The sequence below is a fragment of the Sus scrofa genome, chromosome 8, assembly GCF_000003025.6.
Source record: "Sus scrofa isolate TJ Tabasco breed Duroc chromosome 8, Sscrofa11.1, whole genome shotgun sequence".
In the NCBI taxonomy this organism is placed as follows: domain Eukaryota; kingdom Metazoa; phylum Chordata; class Mammalia; order Artiodactyla; family Suidae; genus Sus; species Sus scrofa.
In genome coordinates this window covers 81140489-81148253 of record NC_010450.4, presented here as the reverse complement: position 1 = coordinate 81148253, position 7765 = coordinate 81140489, and the positions used below count along the sequence as shown (strand labels likewise).

At 39.2% G+C, this 7765-nt stretch overlaps 1 long non-coding RNA gene across 1 annotated transcript; it reads right to left on the bottom strand.

Moving 5' to 3' along the window:
* On the bottom strand, positions 434-7713 carry LOC110262145. Its single transcript, XR_002346744.1, has 3 exons — positions 7548-7713; positions 3631-3681; positions 434-1714 (listed from the first exon to the last, which is right to left on the bottom strand). It is a non-coding gene; the product is annotated as an uncharacterized LOC110262145 (long non-coding RNA).

Here is a 7765-nt window from a genome sequence, read left to right as displayed (position 1 = left end):
TTTCTCTGGCCTAGGGACACAATGAAAAAATTACCGAGATTCTAAGGGTGCCATGAAACAAGAAAGTTTGGGAATCTCTGCCTTAGGGACAAGCTAGGGTTCAAAAGACATTGAGAACCTGCTCAGAGTAGAATCAGAAAAGCAGACTAAAAGTAGAAATGACAGGGAGTTCCCATCATGGCTCAGTGGAAATGAATCTGACTGGCAACCATGAAGATACAGGTTCAATCCCTGGCCTCGTTCAGTGGGTTAAAGATCCGGCATTGCTGTGAGCTGTGGTGTAGGTTGCAGACGTGGCTTGGGTCTGGCACTGCTGTGGCTGTGGTATAGGCAGGCAGCTACAGCTCTGATTCAACCCCTAGCCTGCAAACCTCAATATGCCGTTGGTGTGGCCCTAAAAAGACCAAAAAAAAAAAAAAAAAAAAAAGTAGCAATGACAGCATCTCCAATTTCTGCATACGTAATTATACATGGCAGGGCCCTTCCTCACATGTGATCCTGACTCTAAAGAAAAGAACTATTGTGCCCTATTTACTCTGAATTGACTACAGGATCCCTTTTAAATGGATGTATCTTGCTTTTAAATCAGTGAATCCTAATAAAACAAAACAAATTTTCATTGGTTTGGGGACTGAACCGCTAGAGTTCTCCAAATACTTAGTGTGAGAAAGTCTGCTGAAATTTAAATACGTTCCTACTGAAGAAATGAGGGAACATTACATTGAGATTCATTTAGCAACTTCATAATAGCCCTTTATAAAATTTTTTAAATTTATTCTAAATTAGGGATTGGCAGACTTTTTCTGTAAAAGACAAGATAGTGAATATTTTTAAATATTCTTTGAATTTTTTTACCACTCTAAAAATGTAAAAGCCAAATAAAAAGGAGTAAATTCACTTGTTGTCAACCAATACCCAGGTCTCCCTACATCTTGCAAAACTGAAACTCTGTCCCTGCTGAATTAACAACCCTCCACTTCCCCTGTATCCCAATGTATTAAGCAGCACTGGACACCACTAGGGCATAGGAAGGAGGGTTCCCTGGTCAAGGTCAAAAGTAATGGAAGATCACAACCATACCTCATCCTCCAGGATCACAGAACAATGTTCACGGAAGCATAATTCACAATGAGCAAAAGGTAGAAACTAATATTCACAGTAGCATTATCTGAAATAGGCAAAAGATGGAAAGAACCCAACTGTCTATCCACAAGATGAATGGAAAAACAAAACGTGGTTTATACATACAATGGAACATCATTCAGCCTTTAAAATGAAGGAAATCCTGAGAATGCTACAACACGGATGAACCCTGAAAACACGTGAAATAAGCCAGATACAAAAGAACAAATATTGTATGACCCCACTTACATAAAGTATCTAGAATAGTCAAATTCAGAGGAAGAAAGTAGAATAGAGGTTACTAGGGGCTGGGAGGAAAGGGGAGTGGAGAGTTAGTGTTTACTGAGTATAGAGATTCAGTCTGGGATGATGAAAAAGTTCCAGAGCTGGATAGTGGTGACAGCTGCACAATATGAATGTACTTAAGTCACTGAATTGCACACTTACGAAAAGTTAAAATGGTACGTTTATGTTATGTATATTTTACCACAATAAAAACAGCAATGTAAACTTTCTTCTTGGGCCATAGAGAACCAGTCTTCAGACCAGAACTGGGTTGTGGGCCATAGTTTGCTCTGAATCATCAGACTCACTGAACAAAAGGAATAAAATGACATTGAATGCTCTTAAAAATTGTAATTCACTTTTATTTCAACATATATTAAATATTTTCATATTTGATATACTTATTACACTTAACAAAATTTATAAATGCAACTACAATATTTATCTACGAAAAAATACTTCAGAGGAGTCTCCTTAAGACAAGGCAGAATATATATAAAGATGTGGAGATATACACAAATATGGTGACACACACAAGTATCTACAGCTTTATCTGTTACGTAGATAGGGAGGTATAGGTGAGGCAGAGGTCAATAAACCATGGTGTCTTCAACAAAGCTTAGGGGAGTTCCCTGGTGGTCTAGTGTTTAGGATTCAGCACTTTCAGCAGTTTCACCGCTGCGGCCTGGGTTCAGTCCCTGGTCTGGGAACTGAAACCCCACATCAAGCTGCTCCATGTGGTGGCTCCCCTCCAAAAAATTAAAAAATAAAAAATAAGGAGTTCCCATTGTAACCCATTGGTTCAGCAGGTTAAGAATCTTAGGTAGTGTCAAAAAGGATGTGGGTTCAATCTCTGGCCTCGCTCAGTGGGTTAAGGATAGGGCACTGCAACAAGCTACAGCATACTTGGCAGATGCAGCTTGGATCTGGCATTGCCATGGCTGTGGCATAGGAGCTGATTTGGCCCCTTGCCTGGGAACTTCATATGCTGCAGATGTGGCCATAAAAGAAAAAAAATTTTTAATTAAAAAAATAAAAATAATAAAAACAAAGCTTAAAATGCAGCCTGAAAGATGTGATAGGTAAAGCTGAAACTTAAAGGACAAAAAAACTCAAAGTTCAGCCTTGAAAGTTAGATATTACAGCCTGTACCACTTTGCTCTTCTTCCCTCTCATTTGGTACATAGTAAACCATTTTCCTTCCATTTGGGGCAAGGAAAGAAAATGACACACTACAAAAGTAAGCACACTTTTTTTTTTTTTTTTTTGGTCTTTTTGCCATTTCTTGGGCCCCTCCCGCGGTATATGGAGGTTTCCAGGCTAGAGGTCGAATCGGAGCTGTAGCCGCCAGCCTACGCCAGAGCCACAGCAACGCGGGATCCGAGCCGCGTCTGCAACCTACATCACAGCTCACGGCAACGCATTTCTTGGGCCCCTCCCGCGGTATATGGAGGTTTCCAGGCTAGAGGTCGAATCGGAGCTGTAGCCGCCAGCCTACGCCAGAGCCACAGCAACGCGGGATCCGAGCCGCGTCTGCAACCTACATCACAGCTCACGGCAACGCCGGATCGTTAACCCACTGAGCAAGGGCAGGGACCGAACCCGCAACCTCATGGTTCCTAGTCGGATTCGTTAACCACTGCGCCACGACGGGAACTCCCAGAAGTAAGCACACTTTTAAGCTCTGCTAGGAGCTCTTCCCAGCATTTTTGCAACCTTTAAATCTAAAACTGGGATTGGGAATCTGGGGTTAACAGATGCAAACTATTGCCTTTGGAATGAATAAGCAATGACATCCTGCTGTATAGCACTGGGAACTATATCTAGGCACTTTTTTTAAAAATTTATATATATACATATATATATATTTTTTTTAGGGCCACACCCACAGCATATGGATGTTCCCAGGCTAGGGGTTGAATCAGAGCTACAGCTGCTGGCCTATACCACAGCTCATGGCAATGCCAGATCCCCGACCCACTGAGCAAGGCCAGGAATCGAACCCGCATCCTCATGGTTACTGGTCAGATGCGTTTCTGGTGTGCCACAAAGGAACTCCTATCTAGTCACTTATGATGGAGATGATGGAGGATAATGTGCGAAAAAGAATGTATATACATATATGTGACTGGGTCACTTTGCTGTATAGTAGAAAATTGACAGAACACTGTAAACAAGCTATAATGGAAAAAATAAAAATCATTAAAAAAATCTAAAACTCACTTAATTCTTTAACTGATTGGCACAATGTCAGACTCTGAAGGCAACATATTCCTAAAAGAGAAAAAAAACCGAGGCAATTTATCTAGGCTTAAAGTCAGCTCTAAGCAAAATAAATAAATAAATAAATAAAGACAAATCACCTTAAGCAAGAAGCCTCTTTCAAATTAGGTAGAGAATACATACATAGACAAAAGACATGTTTCAGTTATCAATTCATTGGAACAACTGCATAACAAACAACTCTAAATTCCATGAGATTAAACAACTATTTCATTATGCTCATCGATTTTTTTTTAACTTTATTTTCTTAGAGTAGTTTTAGGCTTACAATAAAACTGAAAGAAATGTACAGTGAGTTCCCATACACTCCCATACATGCACGGCCTCCCCCCTTATCATCGTCATTCACCTGAAGGGTACGTTTTTCATCAAAGATGAACCTACATTGACACATCACAGTCATCCAAAGTCCATAGGTTACCTTAGAGTTCACTCTTGGTGTTGTAAATTCTGGGTTTGGACAAAATTATAATGACATATATTCATCATTATATCATATAGAATAATTTCACTGTCATAAAAATCCTCTGTTCTGCCTATTCAGCTTTCCCCTGCTCCCATCTGGCAACCACTGATCTCTTTACTGTCTCCATAGTTTTGCCTTTTCCAAGATGTCATATAGTTGGAATCATACAGTATGTAGCCTTTGCAGATTGGCTTCTTTCACTTAGTAATAAGCATTTAAGATTTCTTCATGTGTTGTCTTTGCTTGATAACTCAATTACTTTCAGTGCTAAATAATATTCCATGGTCTGAACATACCATGGTTTACTAACCTCTTTATCTACTGAAGAACATCTTGCTTGCTTCCAAGTTTCTGCAATTATGAATAAAGGTGCTATAAACATCCATGTACAGAAGTGATTTTTTTGCAGACATAAGAATTCAGCTATCATTGGGTAAACAGTAAGGAGTATGATTCCTGGAGTATGTACTGTCTTCCAAAATAGCTGTACCATTTCACGTTCCCACCAGCATTGTGTCAGAGTTCATTCACTGGCAAAATCCTCACCAGCACTTGGTGTTGACAGTTCTGGATTTTGGCCATTTTAATAGGGGCACAGAGGTATGTCATTGTTGTTTTAATTTGTATTTTCCTGATGACATGTGATATAGAGTATCTTTTCATATGGTTATTTGACATCTGGATGTATTTTGGGGTGAGTTTGATTAAAGTTTTTGGTCCATTCTTTTGCAATCAAGTTTTTATTTCAGTGTTGTTGCATTTTAAGAGTTCTCTGTATATTTTGGAAACAGTCTTTTCTCAGATGTGTCTTTCATAAATTTTTCTTCCAATTTGTGTCATATATTCTAATTCTCTTGAGTTCATGGATTCTTCAGGTCAGGAAATAGGATAAGACAGAGCTGCAATGGTTTTCTCTGGTCCATAAGCCTAGCACCTCAGCTTGGAAGATTCAAAATGCTGCTGGTTGATTCAAATGGCTGGGAGTTAGAATCTGCTTTTCCACTCACATGACAGGCACCTGGGCTGGGCTAACCAGGAGGGCTGGGCTCAGCTGTGGCAGTCAATCAGGATACCTTCAAGGGGCCTTCTGATGTGTGCTGGGCTTTTCACAGCACACCAGCATCGGGCAGTCAGATTTCTTACATGATGGCCAAGAGTTCCAAAAGCAAGTGTTCCAACAGACAAGGTGGAGTTGCATAGCCTTTTACGACCTAGCCTCTGAAGTCATATGGTGACTATGATCATTTTCACTATACTCTATTGGTCAAATCAGCCACACCCACTCATATTTAAGGGAAGGGAATACAGATTCTGTATTTTTATGGGAAGAGTATAGAAGTTGGAGCCATATTTTAAAACCATCACAGACATATGTACATAAAGAGATATGGTGATACATGCCAAGGGGTTAACAGTGCCCACCTCCCAGAATCCCTCAAAATGAATTTTGTTAACCTATAATTTTAAGTCAAACTAATTCAAACATATCCTCTATGGATGGCAAAATTTCACCTATTTTTAGGTGATACAGTAACGAATAAACTTCATTTCATCTGTGTAAATTGCATCAAAAATGACTAACAGCTTGCTTTTGACCCTAGTATTATCTGCTACTTATTACCATTTCTTATTTTTTCAAACACTATCAAGCTCAGATCCACCCTTAGGCTAAGTCATATCCAGGAATAATACAGAGAATACCTATAGTAAGTAAAGCAAGTAGATTAGGACTACTCCAACATCATGGTTGCTGAAATCAGTGGCCATTCCCTGTCTCAGTGATACCAGACTTGAATTTCATGGGTCAAGAACAATTTCAGAAATAAAAATAAACTAAATGGGAGCAAATAAAATTACCAACTTTTTATTCTCCACAGTAAGAACATTTAGAAAACAACTACTCTATAACTACCATCACATTAAAAAAAAAAATAGAATGGACAATTTCAAAATAAAGCCTAATATTTTAGAATGAATAAATTTGAATAAATAAAAAACTCACTATATATGTGTGTGTGTTTGTGTGTGTATATATGTGTGTGTGTGTGTGTATTATATTTCTCATTTCTCTGCTGATCTGCAGAAATTTTACCATGGATGAAACCCAAGTCACACACTGTGCATATGACATTCTGGTCCCTTCTCTCTCTTGGTTTATTCCAAAAGTTCTAGAACCTTAGCTTGCTCCTAGAAACTCAATTTAAAAGACAAATAAGTAAATGATTATAACACAACGTGAACGCTATAAGGATACGGCCAGGGTGGGGAGGGGGGCCGGGAATCAAGGAAGATTTCACAAATCACGTGAAAAAGATTTGCCCATGAGAAAGAATGGGGAAGATTATTATAGACGACAATGACTATGGCTGAAAGCACAGACACAATTTATGTATGAAGTATATCCAAGACTACACAGTATACCAAAAAAGTAAGTAGTTCTTATACTTGGTTGTAGAGTAAAGAGTATTTTCTTTTCCTTTTTTCCAAAACTTAACAATGCATTAATTTAATGAACAGAAAATTTTAAAATAACTATTTCAATTTTGTAGGTTAGCTTAGGAAGAACAAACAAAAGGCCTATTTCCCTTTAAGAAGGCAGTTTGTATTAAGAGGCTGGGTTGTAAAATGCAGATGTCATCAAGCTCCAGACTTAGGGATAGGTACTGCTGGGGAAGACTACTTTCCCTCAGTGCCTCTGTGAGAATCCCAGGCTGGGTATATTCAATGCTGTAGGCCTTCTTGTCCATATATGGTCATGTCAGAAATTCTCAGGTGGCAGGGGCTGACAGGCCAAATGCTTAGCAACACAGCTCAAATCAGATACCAAGGTTAAAACCCCAGCTCTACCACTAACTAGCTCAAGGAGCTTCCCAAATTACTTAACCACTTGAATCTGCCTTCTCTTCTGTTACACGGAAAACTGCCTACCTTTTGGAATTTTAGTACAGTGCCTGACCCTCAGAAAATGACAGATTTAGGACATTTCTGTGTATCTAATTGAGAAGTAGATATTTGTTCTATTGGTTTAGAAAGGCTTTAGATCTGACTTGCCATTTGTTTGCTCTATAGGTTTGGCTAAAAGCTTTAAGCACATTATTTTGTCAATTGTAATATCGACCTTTTGAAACTTAAATGTATGCCTGTTTTTAACAATTTCCAAATGTGGAAAGGTTATTCAGTATTGCTTCTAAAATCCAGCTCTCTCTAGAACGATGTTTCCAAAGGATCCTGAAATAACTAAGTGGTTCTACCCCTAGATTCTCGGAACTAACACAAAACTAGGCGGACCTTTCCCATTTTTCTGTCTTATTAACTCCCCTGTCCACTTCCAGAAAGAATCCAAGTTCTTTTGTGCAGATAAAGGTTCAGCTCTAAGGTAAAGGCCTCTTACCCAGGCTTTCTTAAAGCTGGAATATAGTCAGCAGAACACTGTAGTATGGGGTTCCTGAAGTGTTCTCTAACGATTTGCACAGCTTTCAGAATCCTCCTGAGCCAAAGGGCCACCTGGCAGCAATTCCACAACCTCCACACACTACCTCTTCTTTCAGCCTCGTGACCTCGAGCCACCACCCTACGGCCCCGCCCCCCAAAAATGACCAATCAGAAAGT